This window comes from Chenopodium quinoa, unplaced genomic scaffold (genome assembly GCF_001683475.1).
Source record: "Chenopodium quinoa cultivar QQ74 unplaced genomic scaffold, ASM168347v1, whole genome shotgun sequence".
Lineage (NCBI taxonomy): Eukaryota > Viridiplantae > Streptophyta > Magnoliopsida > Caryophyllales > Amaranthaceae > Chenopodium > Chenopodium quinoa.
Window position 1 is genome coordinate 11,125,987 of NW_018743252.1, and position 8,646 is coordinate 11,134,632.

Sequence of the window (8,646 nt, forward strand, 5' to 3'; positions counted from 1 at the left end):
TATTTTCCTTCCTAGTGTATAGCTTTTGATTTGTAAAATTGCAAAATAGTTGGTTGTAGATATGCTTTCCTAGTTTATAGCTTTGACCCCCTTGATTATAGCTTTTAGTTAAGCTACAGATTTGTATATAATTATGAATCAATAAAATAATTTTTTATTTACAAAGATATATACCATATATATAACATGCAATATATGTAAAACTTTCATACATAAATCGTAGTGGTTTTTTTTTTTTTTTTTTTTTTTGACAGAAAGTAAATTAATTGATGTCTATTGGTCTAATAGGTATTAGTTTACACTTTATAAATGGAAATATTACTATCTTTAATTTATAGTTGCAGCACTTTCATTAAATAGATTTATCACAATAGTTGCAATACACTATAATAGGAAGCTAGGTTTTTATGGTGAAAAATTTATTAATACATTTATCTAAAACTCATGACCCACTTGATTATACTCTTAACAACCTCTTAATCCCATTTTAAATGTATAATAACATGTGAGGTCCACTTTTTTTTAACTACCGTGATAAACTTTATGTTATAACTATAAAGAAATGGAGGAAGTATGCAATTGTTTCTTTTAAAAAATATGTATAATCACATAAATAGAACAATCTTGTACATGTTATTTATAGAGTCTAACTAGGTTAGGTCTCATGCCATGCACGGTTATTTTAATTACCCTATATTTTCTTTTGATAAATTAATTTTTTATAGCATAAAATATAAAATTGTTAATTGTCGAACAACATTGAAGTAACATAGAATATTTGACCAAGATCATATTCTTAAAAAAAAAATATTTCATTAAAATTATATCTTCTTGAAAAAAGATTATTTATTTCCTAATTATTCCGTAATTAATTATGTATCAACATAAAAATGGTAAGTATTATTGCTCATTTATATAGTTGAAAAAAAAAGTTGACAAAAATAAACTTTTTTTTAAAATAACTTGCTTAAATTAAAATTTAATAATTAATCATTAAAAAAATTATACTAAGGACACACCATAAATTGACACATGTCATTGATGGTATGTCTTTTAGTATATAGTTATTGATAATGATGAACAATTCAAGTTAAAGAATGTTTACGATTACTTCCAAATATAAATCATAGTAGACAATTTTTTTTATCTTAGTGTCATGAAAGACAATTATTTAATAAGTTTTATTGGAGTAAAAATTTATTTTAAATAACAAATTCAGGTAATGAGATAACAAAATATAGGTCATTACCTTTTTAGTTGATGTTATTACTAATACTACTACTATTACTACTATGTATAATGGTTGGGAAAAAGGACTAGCTGCATTGAATGTATTATGTTCTTGAGATTTTGAGAATTGATATACTCCCTCAATTCCTAAATATTTCGATTCACTTTACATTTGTATGGTCTTCAATGAATCTCTTGACCATTAATAACTTCGGCTACGTGTAAGTAAATTTTTTAAAAAGTTGATGTTTTGAAAAATTATCTGAAAAGAAATCTAATAAGATCAAACTTGTTGATTGTCTTACATGACACTGAGATAATTGCCCACTATGATTTATATTTGGAATTAATAGTATACATTTTTCAATTTGAACACAAATTTTTATATGTGGTTGGTTGCACCGTGTGGCCGGTGTTACTCAAGTTGTTCGGTTAGGGGTTACTCAAGTTACTCGGTCATAAATTACTTGAGGGGTTCGATCAGGGGTTACTTAATCAAGGGTTACTTGAAGGGTTCGATCAGGAATTACTCAATCAAGGGTTACTTGAGGGGTTGGTCAGGGGTTACTCGTTTAGGGGGTTACTCGATAAAGGGTTACTCGGTCAGAGGTTACTTGAGGGGTTACTCGAGGGAATATTCGGTTAGGGGTTACTTGAGGGGTTTGGTCAGGGGTTACTCGGTTAGGGGTTACTTATACGGTTACTCGGTCAGGACTAACTCGAGTCACCCCTAAACGAGTAACTTGAGTAACTCCAGCTACACGTTGTGGCCAGTCTCACAGAAAAATCCCCCAAACTTCCTTTTATAGTGAATTGTAACTATTGTGACAAATCTATTTTAGAATAGTGTTACAACTATGAATTAAAGATGATAACATTTTCATTTATGAAGTGTTAAACTAACATCTATTAGACTTTTAATTGATACTTTAAGAACAGGGATACACTAATGAATTAAATAACATTAAATAAAAACTTTATGACTTATAAATATTTAGGTCATTACCTGGAGTACAAATATATAAATATGGAACCGTGGTATATAATGTAAGTACTCCACATAATTTTCTTTTCATTTTTAAAACAATTATTCAACCATCTTATATAAAGTAAGGAAATTACATAAATTTTATTATATTAGGTCATGTCTATTGTCTAGTATTAATTTGTTTCTCCTATTTAGTTAAAATAGTGATATTATTTATTATCTTTTTATCGACACAATTATATTACAATATAAATTTCATCATGAATTAAACATTCTATTTTTATTCATTCACAGAATTATGAAACATAATTATTTTTTTTAGGGAAAATCGATAGAGCATTTTATTAAGAAGCGTCTAAGCCCACCAAAGTCATAATACTTTGGGGGAAAGAGTCAAGTCGTACATACTCTGAATGATCACCCGTATTCCACCTAGCAACTAAATGGACAACGGTATTACATGAACAATTAACATGAGTAATAAATACAACTATCTAACCAAGCTCTATAAATCCTAATATCATCATAAATAACAAATAAAGGAGTAAGACCCCCACTATTTGCATTCACCTTCTTGACAACATTTACCGCATCACACTCCATCTAAATGCTTGTATCCCAACCTTGTCGCCAACTTCAAAGCATATAATGCAACCATTTCTTCAACGTATTCAGGTTGTGAGCATATGAAACATAATATAAAATAGGATAAATTCTAGGAAAATTTGTCAGGAACTACACGCTTAATAGGGGTATTTAAAAACAACTACCCACTAAAAAATTTATCAAAAAAACTACCCCCTAAATTTTAAAAGTTAGAGTAGCGCGCACTAGTAGAAAAAGTGTTATTTGTAACTGGCGAAATTGACTTTTTGTAACTGGCATTGTTGGTTGCGAATGCCACCGTTACAACTAGTGAAAATTATTCGTAACCGGCTAATGTTAGTTACAAATAATGTACTATTCGTAACTGGCTTAACCTAACGCCAGTTACAAAAAATTTATTTTCCAAGTTAAAAAGCATACTATTCGTAACTGGCATTAAGTTACGCCGGTTACAATGAGGGTATTATTAGTAACTGGCAAATATTAACGCCGGTTACAAATATATTTTTTAATTTTTTTAAAAAAAAAATACTATTAGTAACTAGCATTAGATTACGCTAGTTACTTATAAATAAATAATTTTTTTAAATTAAATATTTGATTCGTATACAAAATGGTAGTATATCCTACCAAATGGGTTACAACCTGTTACAATTCAATCCAAAACAGCTAACTCCATGGCTTATCACTTAAACCTATTACATAGAATTCGGAAGTCCAAAGATGCACACACTTACAAGTCTTATAAGTTACAAGCAAAGCCATAAATTTAGGGCCAAAAATGTATTAATTTAAATACAAAAGAATATTATCTCACATTACCAATCCTAGGGACATGGATTTGGAAATCTTGAATGAACCTTGTTTATCTCAGCAACTACTTCAGCTACTTCAGCTGATAACTCAATACGACATGCATTAACAATCTTCTGAAGCTGCCATATCTTGGTTGCTCCAAAAACAGCACTTGCTACAAGGGGGTGCTTCAAAATAAAAGCTGCCAAACAGAAGTCAATACTCAGAAGAGATCTGTACGTCGTATTTGCCATAAGTAGAAAATATTAGATCTAAGAATTAAAGTAATGGACTGACCAAAGTTACTGCATGCTATACTAAGAAGTAACATTTAATGGAATACAAAGGATAAATAGTTTTTGACATGTCTTAACCTTAAAGTCAGATTGAAAAGGCATTTCAAAATCCCATTGTTCAATGCAAAGATGCAACTCAAAATTCACTTTCAGAATATTGACAAACCATGCTTTTGTATGTGCACATCAATAAAGACTAGTCATAACAGACAAGAAGATTGATAAAGGCAAGCTAATGACAGTTACAAGGAAATGGTCACCGGCATTGATCACATAAATGGATAAATTAGCTCTCTCAGTCCTTAATGTCAATTTTATTCCGTTTCAGAATATCTCAAAATATCTATAGAAAATTAACATTTAATTCTAAGTTAAAAATTCCATAGTGATGAGTTCAAACTAAATACGGTAGTTGGACAAGGATGAGTAACTGAGAAACTAGCTGATGAATAAAGGAATTCAATTATCATGGCTCACTCTTCTATGAACTGAGATACCCTGAGGTCTTAGACAATAGTACAGCACTACAAACCCCATATGATCAGTTATCAGAGATGAGGTATTGACAGTACATGGGCTTCTATTTTGGGGGTTGAGAGTGGATTACGATCATTACTATACTCCACGCAGACTTCATGGGTATTATTTGTCATCTTAAAAACTCTCAACAAACATGACAAGCTGATTTTTTTGAGTCCTGCTTAATTCTGAAGGGTGTAACTTCTAATGGACCTTTCCATGTTCATACTTTTGTATTTTATTAACACTTTTTTTTTCTTAAAGATGAAAAATAAAATGAATTTCTGAAATAAGGTTTTGAAGTTGTACTGCATACATGACTCTAAAGCATGGCTATAAGACCAAGTTCTGAATCTAATATAATTTTTAGTTCTCGATTAAGTTTTGAATTTCAGCTCTGAATTCAGTTTTGAGATTTAGTTATGAATTCAGTTTTGAAATTCAGCTCTGATTTTAGTTCTGAAATTCAGCTCTGAATTCGGTTCTAAAATTCAACTCCGAATTCAGTTCTGATTTTCATTTCTGAATTCAGCTACTGTTAATATAAAAATTAAAAACTAAAGGAAGATAGTAAGATTCTAACTTATTCACCTTAAACAAACCCCATAAATTAAGGAGATAAAGAAAACTTTTCTTTATAATGCAAATTCATAAACATTTGATTAGGTCCATTAGTTTTAACAAACTTACTACAATCTTCTCAGCTAATTCTCATTTCTTATCAACTTTAGCCTCAGACAAACCTTTAAGACCAGTCAAATTCTTCACACACACATAAAAAGAAAGATATATTGTATGCATCATAAGCAAGATTTCATTAGCATAGAATAACCATTAATCTATTGCTATTCATTTGTAAGTAACAATGTGAATTTAAATCTTTTTTATTGAGATTGCTTTTGACATATTGGACGAATATTTTTCAAAACACAGTCATGAATGACCTTTCCTCCTTGGTGTCCAATTCAGCGCAGCCAGTCAGACTAATTCATTTATATAAACTCGTGTTTCTAAGGTTATGTCATATAAAACATCAATTACAACATCTATGACTAATAGTGTAGAATAAAGGGGGAATAGAAAACAGAAAAAGAGTGGCAAAGAAAAATAAAAAGGTGCCTGATAGCACCAATGACAGTGCAGACTAGCCACATCTACCGGTTCACTTTACAGTTTTAACAAACTTACCAAGGAACTCAATATGCAATATACATGACACAGTGAAACAAACCTGAAAAAAGAAATTAGAGTTGCACAACATAAAATAACCAATATTGTATACACAGAGTACTAATAGGTCATCAACTTTACCTGAAGTACTAAGGTACTCCCATTATTCTCATGAATAATTCATTTTTATTAACTCCGTCAAATATTTCCAAACACCAAAAAACCACTATAAGAAATCTAATTAAGCAGATTCCCCTGAAGTACTAGAATGATATACATAGCATATAGCATATTTCCTTGAATTAAGCTATCTTAAATTTGGAATAAAAACTACTCCCTCCGTCTCCAAAAGAACGACCCTTTAAGGTTGATTTTGCAGGTATTAATAAAGTTAAATAAAAAGAAGTAAAGTATATAGAAAAGATAAATTTATATGGGGTTTATAAAAAAGTAGAGAGAGATAGTAATAAATGTATATGGTAAGACAAAATTTTATTCAGGGAAGCTAATTTTGCACAAATATTATTGCAAATTAGTGGGTATTTTAATGCTAATGAGTCATTCTTTTTGGGACTAAAATTAGGCCAAATGGGTCGAAATTTTGGAGACGGAGGGAGTACATAATTTAGCCACAAAAGTCTAACATACTAAGACAAATAGAGCCAACTAACTTGAAATAGTGAAATTGAAATGGTATAATAGTTGCGAAGCTTAAGAAAGTGGACTTACGGGAATGTCCTTTAATAATTGAAGTTAATGCTCACCACCTCTACCATTTACAATATTATTCATTGCCACAAGCCTATCACATGATAGCTGCAACTAATTTCACCATAACATTACCACTAGGTACGTTTGACATTTAATCTTACGCTTTACAAAAAAAAATCTAGTTGTCGATCGTTTATTAGATAACATATAATAAATTATTATACTTTCAATTAGAACAAACGAATACAAAGTGCCCGTACTAGTTCCATTGCAGGCAGTCTACTCCCAATGCCATCTACATTTTAGTAGATATTTTTCTAAAGCATTCTTAGCTCTAACTTTTTTTTTTCTGTATTATTCATTCTCCAAAACAAATCATAATTACAAGGGATACACTAAATGGCTTACCTTATTTGACATCTAAGAGGAATCACCCCGCGACAAACCACCCTCCGATAGCCTCCCCTACAATGGCAGCAAGCCAAATAGGCCACCCAGCAGCAACCTGCGCGCTCTCCTTCTACAAACATGCATTTCGGAATTGTCCCACTTGTTGGATGATGCTGAGGAATTACAAGCCCCAATTGCTCTCTCTTGCGCTCGAAACTCTCGCCACCTAGCTGCTCAAAAGTAGATGTTCCTTAATTGCAATTTACTATGAAACCCAAGTTTTAAACTAGCAAATAATTAAACCCCTAAACTTCCATTAAATTCAATTAACAACAAAAGCACAAACCCTATAATTTTTAATTTTTATCCTAGTTCTTTTTTCAAATAATCGGTTAAAATTGATGTAAAATAGATAAATTAGGTGGAGAAAAAGAGCTTACCTTGATGATACTCTTCGATGAATGATTTTTGGATGAATTTTAGAGGAGTTCCGAAGGAGAGCGAAAAATTATTGAGGTTTGTTGTTCTAGAAAAATTGGGGCAAGTTTGATTCGGAGGAACCGAGGAAGAGTAGGAGTAGTTTCTTTAAATAATATATAAAAATATACAAGTGAAGTAAGTGTTGTGCAGTTATGCAATTGTGCTCAATAGCATTTGTAACTAACCTTAATAAAGTCCACTATAATTAATAAAGTAAACAAATTTTGACCTACTATTTGTAACTAGCCTTTTTTATGTCCGTTACTAATGGTTGGTCTGTCTACTTTTGAACTACTTATTGTAACTAACCTTGGATATGTCAGTTATTAATGCTAATTTATTTGTAACTCGCACTAACAACGTCAGTTATGAATACCCTTGTAGTAACTAAAATAGTTTATGCCAGTTACAAATAGAGTGTTACAAATATCATTTTTTCTAACACTACCCATTTGCATTTTCCGGCGAAAATGTCCGGCGCATGGTCCCACTTTTTCAATTTATCTCTGAAAATACATGATGCAATGACAAATTGGACCTTAATTTGTAACCCTAAGATAACCAATTTGAATTAAAAACAACAAATTCAACTAATTTCAAATTATCCCCAATTTCTAAGAACCCTAAATTTTCTAATTGTTACACCCTAACATCAAAATTCATAATTAATGGATTAAAAGAGAAGAATTACCTATGAATTGCATATCCTACTTGTTTTCACTTCTTCAATTAGGAATTTTCAGAAGAAAAATTGTAAAAGTGGGCCCCACACGCCGGACTTTCTCGCCAAAAAATGCAAATGGGTAGTGCAACTCTAACTTTTTAAATTTAGGGGGTAGTTTTTTGATAAAAAATTTTAGTCGGTAGTTGTTTTCAAATACCCCTATTAAGCATGTAGTTCCTGACAATTTTTCCTAAATTCAGTTAATTACAATATTAAACTAATTATAGAATAATAACTAATATATTTTTTGAATGGAAAATAACTAATATATTAAAAAGGGATAATTTTGGTTATTATAAAATAAATTATAAGATTATAACTGATATTTAATAATAGGATATATTTCGATAATAATAATCATTGATATTCTTTCCTAGTTTATACCTTTGACCCCCTGATTGTAGATTTGTAGAGATTAATGCTACGGTTTTGTATATAATTATGAGGTTATGCCCAAAGTATACATAGGTAAATGCGTTAAATATAAACAGAGCATATAATTCTTATATGTAATGACCAAAAGTAGTTTAGGTCAATACCTAGTCCACAAACAAGTTTTCGAAAAATTAATTAATTTGTGCGGATCAAACTAATAGGACTCGAAAAGAAAAAAATGGTAATCTTCTCCGAATACAAAGTTGGAAGAACGCCATTCATTTAACCTAAATCACTATGCTGCCGACTACTATGATATTGCAAAACACCTATGCATATAATTCTTCTTTAACAAATACTTA